The 14,192-nt window shown below is 33.3% G+C and overlaps 1 pseudogene; it reads left to right on the top strand.

Moving 5' to 3' along the window:
* The first annotated feature begins 639 nt into the window (after positions 1-639).
* LOC149572217 (cytochrome P450 CYP72A616-like) lies at positions 640-2,065 on the top strand (annotated as a pseudogene).
* The last annotated feature ends 12,127 nt before the right edge of the window (positions 2,066-14,192 follow it).

The following is a 14,192-nucleotide window of genomic DNA, read 5'->3' as shown; positions in this document are numbered from 1 at the left end:
GTCACATAGATACTATTTATTTCTATAATAAATGAGTCAGATGAAACTGTAAACCAAAAAAAAGTACTAACTAAAGTAAATAATCATAACATGACTAAAATAGAATATAAGATATAAATAAATATTTAATTATGAATTGTGATGTACATGAAATTATTACCTTCATAAGAATAGCACCATGGCAACCCACACCATAATGAATTGCTTTGATGGTAACAATATTTGAGTTGTACTATTGATTTATAGTCTTGATAGATAGTTCACAAAGGAAATTCATACTAGGAACTGTGATTCTCTTGAGTGGCTGATCAGAAAGGCTTGTCACATTGGAATTGTTATTTATTGGACATGTACAAACTTGAAAGACTTCAGCATTGGCCCCCACAACAACTCTTCGCATGTTAGATATATTTAGAGATTTATTAGTACCACCAAAGCAATTTTACACAAAGATGGCTAATAATGATGCTCTCTTATAGTGACCAATTTTGTATGTATTTTCAAAACTCCCCTCCCAAATCTTTTTCAACTAGAAACAACTAGCTTAGCTAACAGTGCAATTGCATCCAACTCACCTCTTTCCCTAAAAACATAGACTAAAACAATAAAATCCATTCATTTTACAAATCATAAAGAGTGATGGCAGCTAGCACTACCATAATGTTAGAGAAATGGGAAAATGCAATCACTGAGGGTGTGAAAGAAATTGAGGTCTCAGAAGAATTTTGATGCCTAACTTTAGATTTAATAGCCTAGACAACATTTGGGTCTAGTTTTGAGGAAGGAAAACACATATTTAACATGCTAGCTAAACTAACCATTCTGGCTGGTAAAAGTTATGAAAAAACATATTTTCCAGGTTCTAGGTAGTGCAGTACCTCCTTCCTTCTTATACTGGTACCTTTTTGTAAAGAAACATTATTGGATATTTGGTTGAATGAATAATTGATCTTAGATAATTCCATTGAACATCATTAAGGTGGACATTAAATCAATACTTTCATATTTCATATATAAAATATGTCTCTTACTATTTTTTTTCAATTTTTGGAAGGTTCCTGCCTACTCCACGTAATTTAAGGTCTCGAAAGTTAGAGATAGATATTGGAAAATCATTGATGGATATGATCTTTGATTGAAAAAAGAATGTTGAGATGAGGAAACATGATAGCTACGGCACTAATCTTTTGGTTCTAATGATGAATGCTTATAAGAATGAATTGAAGGATAGAGATAATTTTTTGGGCTTACCTCTTCAAAACATGGTTGATGAGTGCAAGACTTTCTTTACTACAGGGAGTGAGACTACTACTACTTTACTCACATGGACACTCATTGTACTTGGAATGCATACAGATTGGCAAGATCAAGCAAGGGAGGAAGTGCTTTAGATCTTCAACAAAGAAACTCCAAAATTTGATGCCTTCTCTAGCCCAAAATTTGTAAGAATAAATAGAGTTAAAATTTCTACATTCTATATCATTATTGTTTTTTTTGGATCATATTGTATAAAATCTCATTTGCAATAACATTTTTGATCTACTCTATCATTCATCATCAAAACAATTTAGTGTACAATAATTGTTTTCACAAGTCCAATCTTTGCCAAGGAGTATAACCCATGACTCATTTTCAAGTGAACATGATTTTGTATGAGGTGTTGAGGCTTTACCCTCTAGCAATGGTTATAACAATAAAGGCATGCAAAAAGATGCAGCTAGGGAACTTGACTGTCCCAACAGGCACAGAGGTTATGCTACAAACTATCCTAGTGCACCATGATGAAGAGTTGTGGGGGAAAGATGTCAATGAATTCAATCCCCTGAGATTTAGTGAAAGGATTTCAAAGGCCTCTACCCATCTTGTTGCATTTACAAGTTTTGGGTTGGGACCAAGAATCTGTATAGGCCAAAATTTTGCATTGATTGAAGCTAAGGTGATATTGATAATGATCTTGCAGTGTTTCTAATTTTTTCTCTCCCCCACATGTATTAATGCCCCTCTATTGGTTTTCATGCTTCAACCACTACATGGAGCTCAAATCATGTTCCAAAAGTTAAACTAATGTCATACCATTACAAATTTACAATGTTTTTCTTTTCTTGAATCTCAACATTCGATAAATTGGTACAAGTGACCAGGAAAAAAAAAGTTCTTTTTTTCCAATTGTTGTCTTCCAATCTGGAATCTAATTCTACTGGAATTGATTCAAGAATATTTGAAACTAGAGAATTAGATCTCACTATAATCCAATCATTTTTAAGAAGTACCTATACAGAAGGCCTAGGAATGTCAAGGGCCAAAATTGGAATAGTCTAAAAAAGGCTAGAAGAATAGAATCACATATGCTTCTTTGAATTATTAGAGCATGCATTAAAAGTATGAAATAAAGAAGTTGGTCTTCAAGCCAAAGAAATAGAAAATAAGTTTATTTAGCATGAACAGTGGCATTCTCTTTACTATATTTAGTGAAATATTGATTTTAGGTACAAAATGAGTCAGCAAAAGGTGCAAAGATCATGGTTACTAGATTCAAAACACCAGCATACCACAAAGATAACCCTTAAATTGATCATGTTAAGTTCTTCATAAAGGGAATACTAAATAGGCAGGAAGATAAAATTCAAAAATAATATAGTAGCAAATCAAGATTGTACAAGGAACAAAAGATGCAAAAGATGTAAAGAGTAAGACTAGTTTAGATGCCCTACGGATTAAAATTTAAAACCACATTAAAAAAAATAAGTAATAACATTTGGATAGCAAAAGAGATCAACATTAGATTAATAAGACTTATATCTCAGAAAGTAACAATGCCATACTCAATTGTCTAGCCAACACATGTGATATCTCAGTGCAGTTTAACCTTTCATGTTTATTGCTTTTGTTGGTTGAATTTGTGGGATAAAAACCCTAATTCATCATTGAATTTGTCTGGACACTTCATCAAACATTTAAAAAACATAGTTGAATTTGTCTGGACATTTCATCAAACATTTAAAAAACATCATGAATGTTTTGGATCACACTATGTGATCCATCATCAAGATGTTCATGCAAATGAAGAAAGGAGAAAAAATCTAAAGGCGGTTAAAATGTGACCATCAGTGAAAGCAAGGCAATGATAGGAGGATGAAAATAAGAATAAAGTATGTGTGAATCACAAAAGATAAAATAATAGAACAAGATAAATTGGTGACCTTTCTGACCCACTTTCTTGACACTTTTTTGCTTACTTTAAAATGTACTTATTGAAGGGTAAATGGATATGCCTAAATTATAAGAGAGGATATGGCCAGTTCACCGTTGCATTGTTGCAAGGTGTCACCATACTGCACTATCCACATATAAACTTTTGCTACTAATGCATAGATGACAAACAGTTCTTCAATCATCGACAATCTGTTGGATGAATATTTTGTGGAATATTTTATCAATTATGAAAGGTAGGGACCCACCTGATCTAGCTAAACCTGTTATTGCTAGTGTGTAGTTATCAAATCCTTGATTTAAAATGGATATCAAAATCTATGTTAAAATTGTCATCTACTTGGATGGATCCCTAAAAACCAGTTAGAGGTAAAGGATCTTGATTTACTTTCTATCTCTAGTTTTTCCTGTGGAGGATTAGATTTTAATGGTTTTAAATTTTTATTGGTAGCACATGTCTCCTATGTAATTAATCTATGTTCATTTTGAATATTACAAGTGACTTTTGGCAGTCAACAATACTATTTCCATCTCTCAACATTTCCCCCCTAGTGGTAGAATTTGTTATGAACATAGCAATCTATGAGATAGTGCACCAATGAGCAACTCCATCTTTTGAACCTACCACAGGCTATGTTGTAACATCCTCCATTGGTTTGACAAGTGTTGAATAAGTGTTGGAATGTCAACAACATCTAAATTTGTTGTGTGGTAATCCTGATACCATCTCTTTTCTTGAATCAAAACTTTATGATTAGGAACTGATGCTAAATATCTATTTTGTTGGGCTTAGCTACATCACGATCTCCTTCTAGAGAGGCAAAGTGAACCATAAGATCCATTATGAGCATGATTGGGTAAGGGTGAAGTTGTTTACCCTTGGGGATGACAACAAAACCAAATTAAAAAAGACCAATGGACATGCTTAAGTGTCTCCAAGACTGGACTTGTTACTAAGAGCTACAGACATTTCAAGGGTTTAACTTCTATCTAAAATCTCTTACAGATCATATATTTCAATTTTTACTTGGGGTTTTCTAATTTTCTGAAAGTAGTTGGTTGAATATAATTTGAAAGCATTTTTTTCATAAGCCTTTTCCACTTAAATAGTTATATCATTTTTGTTAAAAGTAAACAACATTAAAGGATAGAAAAGGAGTGAAGTATATAGTGTAATATTTAGTACTTTCATATTGGTACTTTATCTACAAGGATTTGACATTGATAGATTCATGAAGTGTACTGTTATATTTTTGTTTTCTTTGTAAGGATGTGATAATGATAAATTCTTGAGCCTTAGATGTGAATGAGATATTTTCTTTAGTCCCAAGATCGTTGCTTTCTTCAAAAATCTCTTGAGTGGTTTTTATTTAACTTCTTATTCAATTAATTTTGACAAATTAGTCTTTATATTCTTGAAATTTTTTATCCCTTTTTTCAAATGAAGTGTTAACTTTTAAAGTGCCTTAGAATTTTCCATTGGAATTTTAGATTTTCTTTAGATTTTTCTAAATGTTGATATCCTATTGTTTTTCTCAATGTGTCTCCTTGTTCATGTTCTTGATTCTGATCAGTCATTTGTATGCATGGAGAGAAGACTGTCAACTGGGATAGGGACTATACCTCTCTTTGTGTTATGTAAGATTTGTGTTTTTGCATGACTTTTACATGTCATGCCTTTTCTTCATGTATTATGCTGCAAAACTAGAATTGGATTTGTGTCCCCTTGTGCAAAATAAAGTGTTCATGTTATTTGTTGTTCCCTGATATATCTAATGATATGGTGCAAAGTTTATTTTGTAATTTTTATTTTTTTTGAATTTATATTTCTGGAAACTAAATGAGAAATAAATGTGACTACTTTCTTACAAATTATTCATATGTTTGAATCAGACCAGGATAAGATCTCTAACTTTGAAATGAAGTTAATGGATATTGACACTAAACATTGGGTATTCTTGAGTCAGAGTATCAATCCATTGTGAGGATTCCATCACAAGAGTTTGCTTGTATCTGCAAAGACTTGAGCACCATTGGTGACACAACTATGATGTTGGGCCTATTTTTTATATTAAGCGAGACAAGAAAGGAATTTTACTTTGTTCAGATAATTTGTATCTATTTCAAGGTTCCAGGTTTTTGTACTTCACTATTCTCATCTGCATTCTTGTAGAACTTGTCAAAAATGATGGTTAAAATTGTCTTACCAAATTGTTCCTTTTATTATTATGTTTGCAATACGACAGTTTTATTTAATAAGTGTGACTGCCTGTGTCTTTGGGGAAGTACTATAGAAATAGAAGCAATTTTTTGATTCTGAGCATTTATAGCTCATTTTACTTATCCCAGTTACCCTTTCTTTAATTCTTTCTTTTTTACCTCTATTAGACTACTTCTTTGTTTGCAAAGGAACTAAAGTGTTGATTGTTTTGATTTTTCTAGTATCTAAAATGAAATGTCTCATAGAGCCACACTTTGTTGGGGGCTATACTTGTGCGAGTTCTATTTGTTAGTTTGGGACATCATATTGTGCACTGAATGAATCTAGTTTTTTATTTGTTTTATGTTAGTGAAATTTTTATTTGAATTGGTACCAAGATTTGTGAGAGGGCAGGAACAATGATGTTGTACGGTTATACAACCTTGATCATGCACTGCCCTATTGTTGATGTGGGAGTTTTTGAAGTTTTGGACACAAAAAAATGGGCTTTTTATGTGAGTTTTATATTTGAAAAATTTGCAGAGGTACTAATACATTGTTATTATTTTTCATGCAGTTGTTACTTCTATGACCAAGGAAGGGGTGAAGTTCTCTACCAAGGGTGATATTGGAAGTGCAAATATTGTTTGTAGGCAAAATACCTCAATTGACAAGGTAACCACTTTCTAAATTTCCCACTTGCACACAAAATTGAATGGCTTCAATTCATGACATTTCATAATTCTTGATGAATAAGCAATATATAATATATTTTGATTTATTTCCAAACCTACTTTAAGTGAAAAGAAAATGATGCTCAATTCTAAAATTTGTGGGTCTTGAGTGCACAATTTCTATTTCAGCCTGTTCTACAATATGGCACTATTTTTTAATCTTCTAATCTTGCGTTTACTTTTGTATGCAACCATTAATATCTTCTTGTTTTAACTTGAGAACTACTTAGTTTTTGTGTTTGAAAATTTGACATACATTTTCAATTAGTTGGTAAAATGAATCAAAAATTTATTAGTTGTATTGCTAGTCTATATCTCATAGAGCTTACTACCTGAATGTATTGGATTTATTGAAAAGATCTTCTAGAGTCTAAAAGAGTTTATTGCATGCATGGAAATCTAAAACTACAACTATTCAGGGAAGAAATTCGGCAACTCAATTATGTTAGAAAGGTGAAAAGTTGCAATATATGGAGTAATTTGCATCTTTCTAATGTCTTTTAATATCAAAACTTTGAAGCCAAATACATAAGTTATCAAGGTGGATATATAGATGGATATGGTACTTTTGAAGACTTTAGGACATAGATGTACTCTAAAAAGTGTGTTTTGTTGGTGTGTTGCTTGATTTCTCTATCCACATGCCTCAATTTTAAATGTAACTGAATATGGTATGCATCCTAAAATTGTGAGTTGCTTAGTGTCGCTCTTGAGTATCAAGTTATTAATGTGGGAAATGAAATCTTCTCTATTTGAATATCAATAGTAGCTTGGTTCATTGGCCTTCTTTTGTGTGAACATCACCAGGATGAATCTGGAAACTTAAAACTTAAATTAGGGACCAATACTCAATTGTTTTTGACAAAAGAACCCAAAATTGAACCATCTGAATACGCTCTTACATATCTTAATTTTTGCAAGAAATAGGAGTTTTTGGAGGAGGTTTATGGTGTGAAACCTTAGAACTTTTTTTCAAGTGGTCATTCTGAGATAGGCTGGTGGAAACAATGAATAGATTAGCCAACAACTCAATGACTTGTTCTATAATTGGACCTCTCAATTGTGCATTACAATTCTTCAATTATTTAGATATTGGAACCTTTACTAGTATCTTCCAGTATATGATCATGAAGTGGACCAAACTTTTGGTTAACTTATTTGAAGGCAGTTTGTCTTGATTTAATTTCTTTGCTATTACCTCATGGAATTTTTTTATTATTCACCTGTTCCCAATTCTAGACCTTTAATTAGCTTATTAATAACCTATGCTATTTAGAAAATGAAACCTTAACTAGTATCTACCAGTCTATGATCTTAAGGTGGACCATACCATTAGTTAATTATTTTGAAGGTAGTTTTCTATAATCTAATTTCTTTGTTATTATGTCCTAGAATTTTTTAATTATTCACCTTTACCCCATCATACTCTCTTACCTATATGTAATTAGATGATCAATCTTAACTACTCTGCCAATTCTTGTGAAAGCCTCATAGTAAGTTGGTCATACTTTTCCCAAACTACAAAAGTATTTTCAGAAGCATTGTGATGTTCCTTGAATATCATCTCAATGTCCTTCCTCAATTTTTTGTTATCTTCCTCAGTCCAATAAGAGTGACTAATGGTTGACACATTATTTGGGTAAAGAGTTTTATGTTGATGTTGTCTTTCAATTGACACAAAACTTCCAATTTGATCCCTTGCTTGATTTTCGTGATTTAACATTCACACTTTTTGTTGAAAATGATGATTCATTTCCAATAACTGTATCATGCTCTATCTTTGATTTATTCTTGATGCTTTTAAGACTCTTCTCTAAGATAGGGAACAACCATGTAGATAGGCATTCTATAGACAAAAGTGGGAACATCTTGCCAGGTATGAAGGTCCTATAAGGCTATATAGTACTATTCTACTCTATTCAAAGGTGTCAATTTGTAACACTCATGTGGGTTTCCTATAATTTCAGGCACTGTGGTTGATTCCAAAATTTTCCATCCCGCAGAATTTGACTTTTATCTGTGCTATCATGCTGGGATACAAGTATAATATTTATTTCTTAAATCAACTTGTCATGCTTTCTTTGCCATGTATTATAACAAAAACTGATATGGTTTTTATCATTTACAGGGGACCAGTAGACCAACACATTATCATGTGCTTTGGGATGACAACAAATTTACAACTGATGAATTGCAATCATTAAAAAATAGTCTTTGTTACACATATATCCTCTTTCATTAATTCTCTTGATTCTTTTTTTTATGCACAATGCATATCTTCTAGTGTAAATCCCCTTTCATTTAACTCTCTTGATTCATTTTTTTATGCACAGTGCATATCACAAACTTAGCTGTCACAAACTTATTGCAGGTTGAATATGCCTACTGGTAGAGACATAAAACTTTATACAATGATAAGTGTGGTGAGATGTGATGCCACAAACATGACACATATGACTACAAATCATCTAGGAATAGTGGCCAATACATAATAGGATCCTGATGGATTGTTCAAAATGTTGATCCTGATGGTATCTATAGACCATTCAATTGAACTATGTATTTTTTGTAGCCTTCCTCTAGGAGGAGGATTCAGTTGAACTATTCATCTAGGATTCCACATTTTGCATGCATGTCTACTAGGGCAGTTGCAACTTAAACAAATATATTCTCCCAATATATCTATTTTGTCCATATCCAGCAACCATGACTTTTGATGACCACATTACATTCAGGCATCCTATCAAATAGTTCACATGACTTATCTATGCTTCCATTTTGCAAGCATGTCTCCCAAGGAAAATGCTACTACTTCATCTACACTCTCTTACAAAATCCTTTATGCTTTGATGGATGCCTATAGCTTATCCCAAAGCTCTCATTTAGTAGTTATTAGATGATCAATCAAGATGAAACAGTTGAGATCTTAGAGTGACACAATTTTTAGATGATCATATGAAATGAAATGGGCGTGCAAGTAGAAAGAAACTAGAAAGACATTGTGTACAGATGAAGGCATCATAGGTTGTTATTTGTAGCTTCTAGGCATGGAACACAAGTTCTAGCTAGATCATTTGGGACGTAGCCCTCAAAACCATGTTGGTTGCAATTGAGATGTTCAATTCATTAAATGCATTGTCAGAAGATGGCAACCTTCTTGCCATGCTGATGTACTATATTTTTTTAATAGGTGAGACATGTGATTCTACAGTCACATATTCAGCCCAAGCATGTAATGAGGAAGACACATAGGCTCCCAATGATAGAGGTACAACATCTTCCTCAACATCTTAATATGGCAGCTTGCTTTAGCTCTAACTGGTCTATGACATAGCTTCCACCTAGTTAGAGATAGATCTACAAAACTTTGAGGTAAAATTTCTAATCAATTTAGATTGGAATAATATAAAATCCTTGACATTTATTTAAATGGAACCTATTGGTAGAACAAAAACTGTTCTCCAGATTACATTTTTTCCACATAGAATAGTTAAAATAAAACTTGATGGTTGAAAGAACAATGGGAAAATAAGTAAAGAGTTTTTCTTGCTAAACAGATGATTTTAGCTAGAAGATGGCCAATTTTAACATTAATCTTATGCAATTTTAATGTGATCAATATCCTTCTATAAGATGATTGTTGTTCTAATCACTAGCTTTGAATGAATGTGTTGCACCATATAATAAACTTTTTCTTGATGTTGCATATAAACTTCACCAATAAGTAAATGTGTTCAGCATTTTTCAAGACCTTGGCACTTGAGTTGCAATATCCAATCTAAGTGTTTCAAGTGCTTGTACCATAAATTTTTATCCATTCAATTACATGTCATGTGTTTCTACAGGGATCTAGACTAGTTTAAACCTTCATCAGGAGAACATGTTCATTTCAAAGGATCAAATGCATACAATGTTCACATTTCAGGTATCAGTTATGATTTCTTTCTACTCTCTTTTACATTGATTAATGATATAAATCATTTTTAGGATTGATATGGTTTACATTTTTTTTTTCTAATTGATATGGTTTACATTTTTGTTTTAGGAAGACTTTTGTATCAACATTTCAGATGATATTTCATAATCTATCTTCTACATTAACTAAGATCACATGTCAATTGAGCCTCTATAGTTTCTTTTCATCTAGAGACAATTCTAATACTTTATGAACATTATGTTATGGCAGAAGAAAATAGCAAGGACACTCTTAGCATCATTTGCAAGGAGCCATGGGGACAATTCAAAGCAATATGCTTCTCCAAGTAAAAATAAAGAACCTGGTAAAAGAGATGAAGCTTCCTTCCAAGGGACCAAAACACCTTCCACTCCACATGAATCACACAACTTCTCAACATAAGGTCTTCCACATACCAGTCAAATGAAATTGATCTCTCTGACCTTGTTGATATGGACTATGGTAAAGTGTATGATATGTAAGTATATGATGGAATAGAGAAAATATAGAGCACTAGTATAACGTATAATATAGAGGGATGGTGATAGTAGTTACTTGGAGGTCAGTTCTGACATTCCATCCATCCCTTTTTGGGTACATGATGATAATTTTATTTGGTGGTTGTTGTTGAGCAACATAATAGTTCTATTCACATTATATATCAAGTAAATAAATGGCTTGACATTAATTAAACTTTTCATGCTATTCATATCTTTATATAATCAAAAGGCTTGAAATGTGGCAAAACATTCACCATTAAATGGGGACAATCCCTATGGAAATTAACTAAACTTAGTTGAATTGTGCAATAATAAGTCATGTTATGTGTACCCCATAAGTCTTTTTATCATATGTTTTATCTTTTGGTGGGCCCTGTCAACCATGGACTGCCTTCATACAATGTACATGATTTTTCTCAATCATATAACTAATTATATATTCTTCATATTAGTTACTGTCGGTGTTTTCCAGGCATTCTATAAAATAGTTCACATGCCTTGCATATGATATGACATTTTGCATGCGTCCTGCACTCTCTCTCATCCAGCTGATGATGGATTATGCAGAGTGATTTGAAACCATGATGCTAAAACATACACAATCAAATCCAAAATGAACTTGCACTACAAATGGATTGTGGAAATCTGATATTGGTAATTTTGCATGCATGTCTACCAGGACAATCACAACTTAAACATATGTTTGTCCTAGTAGACATGCATGCAAAATTAACAATAGAAGATTTCCACAATCCATTTGTAGTGCAAGTTCATTTTGGATTTGATTGTGTGTGTTTTTTAGAATCATGGTTTCAGATCACTCTACATAATCCATCATCAGTTGGATGAGAGAGTGTAGGATGCATGCAAAATGTCATATCATATGCAAGGCATGTGAACTATTTTATAGAATGGCTGAAAAAAAATTACACCTAGCTGTTGGTCAAAATTTCCACCTTTATTGGTCAAAATTTCCACCAATGCCTAGATTTTTTTCCACCTTTGTTGGTGGAAATTTCTACCTTCATTGGTCAAAATTTCCACGATTCCCTAATTTTTTTCCTACCTTTGTTGGTCAAAATTTCCACCAAGGCCTGAATTTTGTACTACCTTTGTTGGTTGAAATTTCTACCTTTATTGGTCAAAATTTCAACCAATTCCTTATTGAACTTGGATAATGGCTCTGGTAGACCTTTGACCAATAGGTTGGTCAAATTTGGTCAAAAACTAGGTCAAAAATTTGACCAATAAAGGTCGAAAAATGAACCCAAATGTACTAGTGATCCAGTGGTATAAGGGCAATCCTATATCACCCAAAAATATGCTTAGTGTTAGTTTTTGTTTAATTTTTTTTCATTTATAGTTACCTATTTGGGTCAAATAGAGATTCCAACTCTCATAGTTCCACTACTGGTTTTCTGGGCTAGAGTTTTTGAGCACCTTGGGATATGTGCCAATGTAAAAAATATGTTATTTTGTAATTGATCCATAATTATGATGATTTAGAGGGTGTATGTTGGAGGGATGATTATACTTTTAATTTAAAGTACTCAAAAAAAAAATTAGGTCAAAAGGCTTTACGGTTTGAAAGTTATTACAATTTTTAAGTTGCCTAGAGACCCCCTAAGAGAATTTCAAAGTCATATTTGAGGTACTAAACAGCCTTGTATAGACCCCAAAATTAGGGGATGAGTAAATGTGGTCCATATGGCTATAAAGTACTTGGAGAGCTTTCCAAAAATGTAAACACTTTGTCAATTAAAGTCCCAGATCAAAAGTTATGCCTCCCAGAAGGTAGACTACCATTTCTGGATTCTTCTAATTTTACACCAACTTCTGACATGTTTTCTAGAACCTTCTATTTTGGTGGTGGATGCAAAATAGAATATTCTAAAATTTATTCCTAACCCTACCCCTAATTGAGGTTACCTAAGGTCATTTCTAGCATTGTAAATGTAGTTTTTGGTGGAGTTTGGGAGAAGGTAGTGTGAGAAGGTTTTTTCTCTAGAATCAAACAACATTGTAAGCTAGAGGACACATCATTGGGTCTATTTTCATTGTACTAAATGTAATAGCATATCACTTCTGATGATAATATTCCCCTTTTTTTTGTTGTGTTCATTTTTGGTCTTGGGTTGTGCCCTCATCAAGTGGTATTGGAGCAAGTTTTCCTAAGTGTGCAGACAGAGCACCGACTGTGAGGCAATTTGCACTAGGACTATGTGGTTGTAGGTTTTGATACAGTGAGAATATGCCTCCATGAAGGGAGGATGGTGGAAGGGCTGAAGTTTTTCCTCCTGAGGTTACATCCCTCTAAAGACAAGTTTAGGCATTGCAAGAGGAGATCTGTAGAGGGATGAATATTGCCATTGGCGATGAAAGTGGGGAGGAAAATGAAGAATAATGAAATATTGTGCAAGAAGGGGAAGGAGATGGAGAATTCCTAAACCAAGTAGAGGAGAAGCTTTTTAGGGCCACTACCAAGCTGGGAAAAAGACCTAAAATTAATGTTGGCATGTTTTCAAGAAATCTAAACCCAAATGAGTTGATCAGCTAGATCAATGAGCTAGAGGAATATTTTGAGTATGAGGGCATCAGGGACTCTGATAGGGTTACATTTCTGAAGGAAAAAATGAAAGGTCATGCAAAAATTTGGTGTCAAGAGGTTTAGTTGGAAAGAAATAAAAGAGGAAAGAGAAAATCACAAGATGGGATCGCATGGTGGACAAACTAAAGAAGTAGTTCATTCCTATTGATTATGAGCTTGATTTGTTTAAGAAGATGCAAAGGTTAAAGCAAGTGGGGAAATTTTTCCAAGAATATGCAGAGGGATTTTACGAAGTCCTTATTAGGGCAGGAAATGCAGAAGAAAATATGGAGAAGGTTGCCCATTACCTTAATGGGTTAAGACCTAGCATTTAAGAGGAGTTAAGTCTGGTTAGAATTACTAGAATTGAAGAGGCATACTAGTTTACCTTGTGAGTTGAGGAGAAACTAAACAAAAAATTTGATGGAAGGAAAAGAGGGTGCAGTCAAGGAGGAAGTGGCGGTGGCAGGTCATTTGGAGGCTGAAATGAGAACTAGAAGAAAAATGAAGATGTGGGTACTAGCCAAAACCAAAGGAACAAGGATTTCAATTGCTCCCATGATCAAAACTTTAGAGATTAGAGAGGAAGATGTAGAGGAAATGGACAAGGTTTAGGAAGATGAGTTTTCCATGGTACTTTTTTTCATTGCAATGAAGAAGGTCATCATGCCTATGAATGTCATCAATGCCAAGGAAGGACAGATAGGAGAGCTGATGGTCAAGAAAGGGTTGCTCATGTGGATGATGATGCACATTCATCACATTCAAAGGATGTAGAAAGAGGAGAGGTTATAGTTAATGAAAGGGTCTTACTGAGTGGTGAAACTAAACTTGGACAAAGAAGGAGTTTGTTTTGTACCAAGTGTAAGTGTGAGGGTAAATTTTGTGATGTGATTGTTGACGGTGGAAGCACTAACAACTTGGTGTTAGAGGAGATTGTCTCAAAGCTAAAGCTCAAGAGGGAGAAACACCCCCATCCCTATCAGATTGGTTTTGTATAGGATGA

The sequence above is a fragment of the Cupressus sempervirens genome, chromosome 2 (genome assembly GCF_028749045.1).
Source record: "Cupressus sempervirens isolate cs-2001-9-10 chromosome 2, ASM2874904v1, whole genome shotgun sequence".
Lineage (NCBI taxonomy): Eukaryota > Viridiplantae > Streptophyta > Pinopsida > Cupressales > Cupressaceae > Cupressus > Cupressus sempervirens.
The sequence above is the reverse complement of the archived record's forward strand: the minus strand, read 5'-3'. Positions and strand labels throughout refer to the sequence as shown.